Here is a 6,995-nt window from a genome sequence, read left to right on the forward strand (position 1 = left end):
AGAATTCCGGAACGCGGCCGAGTGGGTGGGGGAGGTTTGGGCCGCCCTCCACGCATCTGCCTGGTGTCTCAGGTGTTCCCTGGCAGGGGGAAGACCGCTAATTACCTCATCTGTCCAGGGGGAGGCATTAGATGCTACCCGTGTTTCCAGCCCAACTCCAGCCTTTACCTGGCAGCCCGCAATAGGGGAAACTCGGGGAAGACACGTGGAGGGTTCCTAGGAGATCCCAGGTGCTGCAGACAGAGGACGGAACCTCGCCACACTCAGAATTCCGGAACGTGGCCGAGTGGTTAGGGGAGGATTGGGGCCGCCCCCACGCAGCTGCCTGGTGTCACAAGTGTTCCCTGGCAGGGGAAGACCGCTAATTACCTCATCTGTCCAGGGGGAGGCACTAGATGCTACCCGTTTTTCCAGCACAACCCCCGCATTTCCCCGGCAGCCCGCACAAGGAGACACTCTGGGAAGACACTCAGAGGGCTCCTAGGAGATCCCAGGCGCTGCAGACCGAGGACGGAACCTCAGCACACTCAGAATTCCGGAACGCGGCCGAGAGGGTTGGGGAGGTTTGGGGCCGCCCTCCACGCAGCTGCCTGGTGTCACAGGTTTTCCCTGGCAGGAGGAAGACCACTAATTACCTTATCTGTGCAGGGGGAGGCTCTAGATGCTACCTGCATTTCCATTCCAACCCCCGATTTCCCAGGCAGCCTGCACTACGGGACAATCGGGGAAGACACTCTTAAGGCTCCTAGGAGATCCCAGGCGCTGCAGACAGAGGATGGATCCTGGCCACTCTCAGAATTCCGGAACGCGGCCGAGTGGGATGGGGAGGTTTGGGGCCGCCCACCACGCAGCTGCCTGTTGTCACAGGTGTTCACTTGCAGGAGGAATTCCGCTAATTACCTGATCTGTCCAGGGGGAGGAACTAGATGCTATCTGTGTTTCCAGCACAACCCCCGCCTTTCCCCGTCAGCCCGACCTAGGAGACACTCGGGGAAGACACGTGGAGGGCTCCTAGGAGATCCCAGGCGCCGCAAAGAGAGGACAGAACCTTCATACTATGAGAATTCCAGAACGAGGCCAAGTGGGTGGGGGGAGTTTTGGGGCCGCCCTCCATGCAGCTGCATGGTGTCACAGCTGTTCCGTGGCAGGAGGAACTCCGGTAATTACCTGATCTGTGCAGGGGGAGGCACTACATGCTACCTGCATTTCCAGCCCAAACCCCGCTTTTCCCAAGCACCCCGCACTAAGAGACACTTGGGGAAGAAACTCGGAGGGCTCCTAGTAGATCCCAGGCGCTACAGACAGAGGACGGAACCTCGCCACACTCAGAATTCCGGAACGCGTCCGAGTGGGTTGGGGGAGGTTTGTGGCCGCCCTCCACGCAGATTCCTGGTGTCACAGGTGTTCCATGGTAGGGGGAAATCCGCTAATTACCTCATCTGTCCAGGGGGAGGCACTAGATGCTACCTGCATTTCCAGCCCAACCCCCGACTTCCCCGGCAGCCCGCACTAAGAAACACTCGGAGAAGACACGTGGAGGGCTCCTAGGAGATCCAAGGCGCTGCAGACAGTGGACGGAACCTCGCCACACTCAAAATTCCGGAACACGCCGAGTGGTTTGGTGAGGTTTGGGGCCGCACTCCAAGAAGCTGCCTGGTGTCACAGGTGTTCCCTGGCAGGGCGAAGTCCGCTAATTACCTGATCTGTGCAGGGGGAGGCACTAGAAGCTACCTGCATTTCCAGCCCAACCCCCGCCTTTCCCCCGCAGCCCGCACTAGGAGACACTCGGTCAAGACAAGCGGAGTGCTCCTAGGAGATCCCAGGCGACGAAAACAGAGGACTGAAACTCCCCACAATGAGAATTCCAGAACGCGGCCATTGGGTGAGGGAGGTTTGGGGCCGCCCTCCACGCAGCTGCCAGTTTTCACAGTTGTTCCCTGGCAGGGGGAAGACCGCTAATTACCTCATCTGTCCAGGGGGAGGCACTAGATGCTATCTGTGTTTCCAGCACAACCCCCGCCTTTCCCCGGCAGCCCGCATAATAGTCACTAGGGGAAGACATGCGGAGGGCTCATAGGAGATCCCAGGTGCTGTAGACAGAGGACGGAACCTCGCCACACTCAGAATTCCGGAACGCGGCCGAGTTGGTGGGGGAGGATTGGGGCCGCCTTCCTCGCAGCTGCCTGGTGTCACAGGTGTTCCCTGGCAGGGGGAAGTCCTCTAAATACCTTATCTGTCCAGGGGAAGGCACTAGATGCTACCTGCATTTCCAGCCCAACCCCCGTCTTTCCCCGTCAGCCCGCACTACTAGACACTCGGGGAAGACACTCGGATGGCTCCTAGGAGATCCCAGGCGCTGCAGACAGCGGACGGAACCTCGCCACACTCAGAATTCCAGAACGTGGCCGAGTGGGTGGGGGAGTTTTGGGGCCGCCCTCCAAGCAGCTGCCTGTTGTCACAGGTGTTCCCTGGCAGGGGGAAGACCGCTAATAACCTCATCGGTCCAGGGGGAGGCACTACATGCTACCTGTGTTTCCAGCCCAACCCCCGACTTTCCCCGGCAGCCCGCAATAGGAAACACTCGGGGAAGACACTCGGAGGGCTCCAAGGAGATCCCAGGCGCTGAGTCAGGTAACGGAAACTCGCCACACTCAGAATTCCGGAACGCAGCCGAGTGGGTGGGGGAAGTTTGGGGCTGCCCTCCACGCAGCTGCCCGGTGTCACAGTTGTTCGCTGGGAGGAAGAAGTCCGCTAATTACCTGATCTGTGCAGGGTGAGGCACTAGAAGCTACCTGCATTCCAGCCCAACCCCCGCCTTTCCCCGGCAGCCCGCATAATAGTCACTCGGGTAAGACACGCGGAGGGCTCATACGAGATCCCAGGCGCCGCAACAGAGGACTGAATCTCCCCACAATGTTTATTCCAGAAAACGGCCTAGTGGGTGGGGGAGGTTTGGGGGCCGCCATCCATGCAGGTGCATGGTGTCACAGGTGATCCCTGGCAGGAGGAAGTCCGTTAATTACCTTATCTGTGCAGGGGGAGGCACTAGATGCTACCTGCATTTCCAGCCCAACCCCCGCAATTCCCTGGCAGCCCGCACTACGAGACACTCGGGGAAGACACTCGGAGGGCTCCTAGGAGATCCCAGGTGCTGCAGACAGAAGACGGAACATCGCCACACTCAGAATTCCAGAACGCGGCCTAGTGGGTTTGGGATGTTTGGGCCGCCCTCCACGCATCTGCTTGGAATCACAGGTGTTCCCTGGCAGGGTGAAATCCACTAAATACCTGATCCGTCCAGGGGGAGGCACTAGATGCTATCTGCATTTCCAGCCCAACCCACGCATTTCCCCGGCAGAACGCACAAGGGGACATTCGAGGAAGACACGCGGAGGGATCCTAGGTGATCCCAGGCGCCGCAAACAGAGGACTGAACCTCCCCACACTCAGAATTCCAGAACGCGGCCGAGTGGGTAGGGGAGGTTTGGGGCCGCCCTCCACGCAGCTGCCTGGTGTCACAGGTGGTCCGTGACATGAGGAATTCCGCTAATTACCTGATCTGTGCAGGGGGGAGGCACTAGATGCTACCTGCATTTCCAGCCCAACTCCCGCCTTTACCTGGCAGTCCACAATAGGAGACACTCGGGGAAGACACGTGGAGGGCTCCTAGGAGATCACAGGTGCTGCAGACAGAGGACGGAACATCGCCACACTCAGAATTCCAGAACGCGGCCTAGTGGGTTTGGGATGTTTGGGCCGCCCTCCATGCATCTGCTTGGAATCACAGGTGTTCCCTGGCAGGGTGAAATCCACTAAATACCTTATCCGTCCAAGGGGAGGCACTAGATGCTATCTGCATTTCCAGCCCAACCCACGCATTTTCCCCGCAGAACGCACAAGGGGACATTCGGGGAAGACACGCGGAGGGATCCTAGGTGATCCCAGGCGCCGCAAACAGAGGACTGAACCTCCCCAACACTCAGAATTCCGGAACGCAGCCGAGTGGGGTGGGGGAGGTTTAGGGTCGACCTCCACGCAGCTGCCTGGTTTCACAGGTGTTCCCTGGCAAGGGGAAGTCCGCTAATTACCTGATCTGTGCAGGGGGAGGCACTAGATGCTACCTGCATTTCCAGCCCAACCCCGCATTTCCCCGGAAGCCCGCACCTACGAGACACTCGGGGAAGACAACAGGAGGGCTCCTAGGAGATCCCAGGCGCTGCAGACAGAGGACGGAACCTCGCCACACTCAGAATTCCGGAACGCCTCCGAGTGGTTTTGGGAGGTTTGGGGGCCACCCTCCACGCAGCTGCCTGGTGTCACAGGTGTACCCTGGAAGGGGGAAGTCCGCTAATTACCTGATCTGTGCAGGAGGAGGCAATAGATGCTACCTGCATTTCCAGCCCAACCCCCGCCTTTCCTGGGCAGCCCGCACTAGGAGACACTCGGGAAAGACAAGCGGAGTGCTCCTAGGAGATCCCAGGAGACGAAAACAGAGGACTGAAACTCCCCACAATGAGAATTCCAGAACGCGGCCATTGGGTGAGGGAGATTTGGGGCCGCCCTCCACGCAGCTGCCAGTTTTCACAGGTGTTCCCTGGCAGGGGGCAGACCGCTATTAACCCTCATCTGTCCAGGGGGAGGCACTAGATGCTACCTGCATTTCCAGCCCAACCCCCGCCTTTCCCCGGCAGCCCACACTAGGAGAAACTCGGAGAAGAAACGCGGATGTCTCTAGGAGATCCCAGGCGCTGCAGACAGAGGACGGAACCTCGCCAAACCCAGAATTCAGGAACGCGGCCGAGTGGGAGGGGGAGGTTTCGGGCCGCCCTCCATGCAGCTGCATGGTGTCACAGCTGTTACCTTGCAGGAGAAATTCCGGTAATTACCTGATCTGTGCAGGGGGAGGCACTAGATGCTACCTGCATTTCCAGCCCAACCCCCGCCGTTCCCCGGCAGCCCACACAGGGAGACACTCAGGGAAGACAAGAGGAGTGCTCCTAGGAGATCCCAGTCGCCACACACAGATGATTGAACCTCCCCACAATGAGAATTCCAGAACGCGACCAGTGTGTGGGGGAGGTTTGGGGCCGCCATCCTTGCAGGTGCATGGTGTCACAGGTGTTCCCTGACAGGAGGAATTCCGTTAATTACCTTATTTGTGCAGGGGGAGGCACTAGATGCTACCTGCATTTCCAGCCCAACCCCCGCCTTTCCCTGGCAGCCCGCACTAGGAGACACTCGGGGAAGACACTCGAAGGGCTCCTAGGAGATCCCAGGCGCTGCAGACAGAGGACGGAACCTCGCCACACTCAGAATTCCGGAACGCGTCCGAGTGGGTTGGGGAAGTTTGGTGCCGCCCTCCAGGCAGCTGCCTGGTGTCACGGGTGTACCCTAGCAGGGGGAAGTCCGCTAATTACCTGATCTGTGCAGGGGGAGGCACTAGATTCTACCTGCATTTCCAGCCCAACCCCCGCCTTTCCCCGGCAGCCCACAGTAGGAGACACTAGGGGAACACACGCGGAGGGCTCCTAGGAGATCCCACGTGCTGCAGACAGAGGAAGGAACCTCGCCACACTCAGAATTCCGGAACGAGGCCGAGTGGGTGGGGGAGGTTTCGGGCCACCCTCCACGCAGCTGCATGGTCTCACAGGTGTTCCCTGGCAGGAGGAAGTCCGCTAAATACCTGATATGTGCAGGGGGAGGCAGTAGATGCTACCTGCATTTCCATCCCAACCCCCGATTTCCCCGGAAGACTGCACTACGAGACACTCGGGGAAGACACTCTTAAGGCTCCTCGGAGATCCCAGGCGCTGCAGACAGAGGACGGAACCTCCCCACTGTCAGAATTCCGGAACGCGGCCGAGTGGTTTGGGGAGGTTTGGGGCCGCCCTCCACGCATCTGCCTGGTGTTACAGGTGTTCCCTGGGAGGAAGAAGTCCGCTAATTACCTGATCTGTGCAGGGGGAGGCACTAGATGCTACCTGCATTTCCAGCCAACCCCCGCCTTTCCCAGGCAGCACACACTAGGAAACACTCGCGGAAGACACGCGGAGGGCTCCTAGGAGATCCCAGGCGCTGCAGACAGAGGACGGAACCTCGCCACTCTCAGAATTCCGGAACGCAGCCGAGTGGGTTGGGGAAGTTTGGGGCTGCCCTCCACGCAGCTGCCCGGTGTCACAGTTGTTCGCTGGGAGGATGAAGTCCGCTAATTACCTGATCTGTGCAGGGTGAGGCACTAGAAGCTACCTGCATTTCCAGCCCAACCCCCGCCTTTCCCCGGCAGCCCACACTAGGAGAAACTCGGAGAATAAACGCGGATGTCTCCTAGGAGATCCCAGGTGCTGAAGACAGAGGACGGAACCTCGCCAAACCCAGAATTCAGGAACGCGGCCGAGTGGGTGGGGGAGGTTTCGGGCCGCTCTCCACGCAGCTGCTTGGTGTCACAGGTGTTCCCTGGCAGTGGGAAGACCGCTAATTACCTCATCTGTCCAGGGGGAGGCACTTGATGCTACCTGTGTTTCCAGCACAAACCCCGCATTTCCCCGGCAGCCCGCATAATAGTCACTCGGGGAAGACACGCGGAAGGCTCATACGAGATCCCAGGCGCCGCAACAGACGACTGAATCTCCCCACAATGATTATTCCAGAACACGGCCTAGTGGGGGGGTAGGTTTGCGTCCACCCACCATGCAGCTGCATGGTGTCACAGCTGTTACCTTGCAGGAGGAATTCCGGTAATTACTGATCTGTGCAGGGGGAGGCACTAGATGCTACCTGCATTTCCAGCCCAACCCCCGACTTTCCCAGGTAGCCAGCACTAAGAGAAACTTGGGGAAGACACGCGGATGGTTCCTATGTGATCCCAGGCGCTGCAGAAAGAGGACGGAACCTCGCCACATCAGAATTCCGGAACGCGACCGAGTGGGTGGGGGAGGTTTGGGCCGCCCACCACGCAGCTGCTGTTGTCACTGGTGTTCCCTGGCAGGGGGAATTCC

Source organism: Camelus ferus, chromosome 26 (genome assembly GCF_009834535.1).
Source record: "Camelus ferus isolate YT-003-E chromosome 26, BCGSAC_Cfer_1.0, whole genome shotgun sequence".
Lineage (NCBI taxonomy): Eukaryota > Metazoa > Chordata > Mammalia > Artiodactyla > Camelidae > Camelus > Camelus ferus.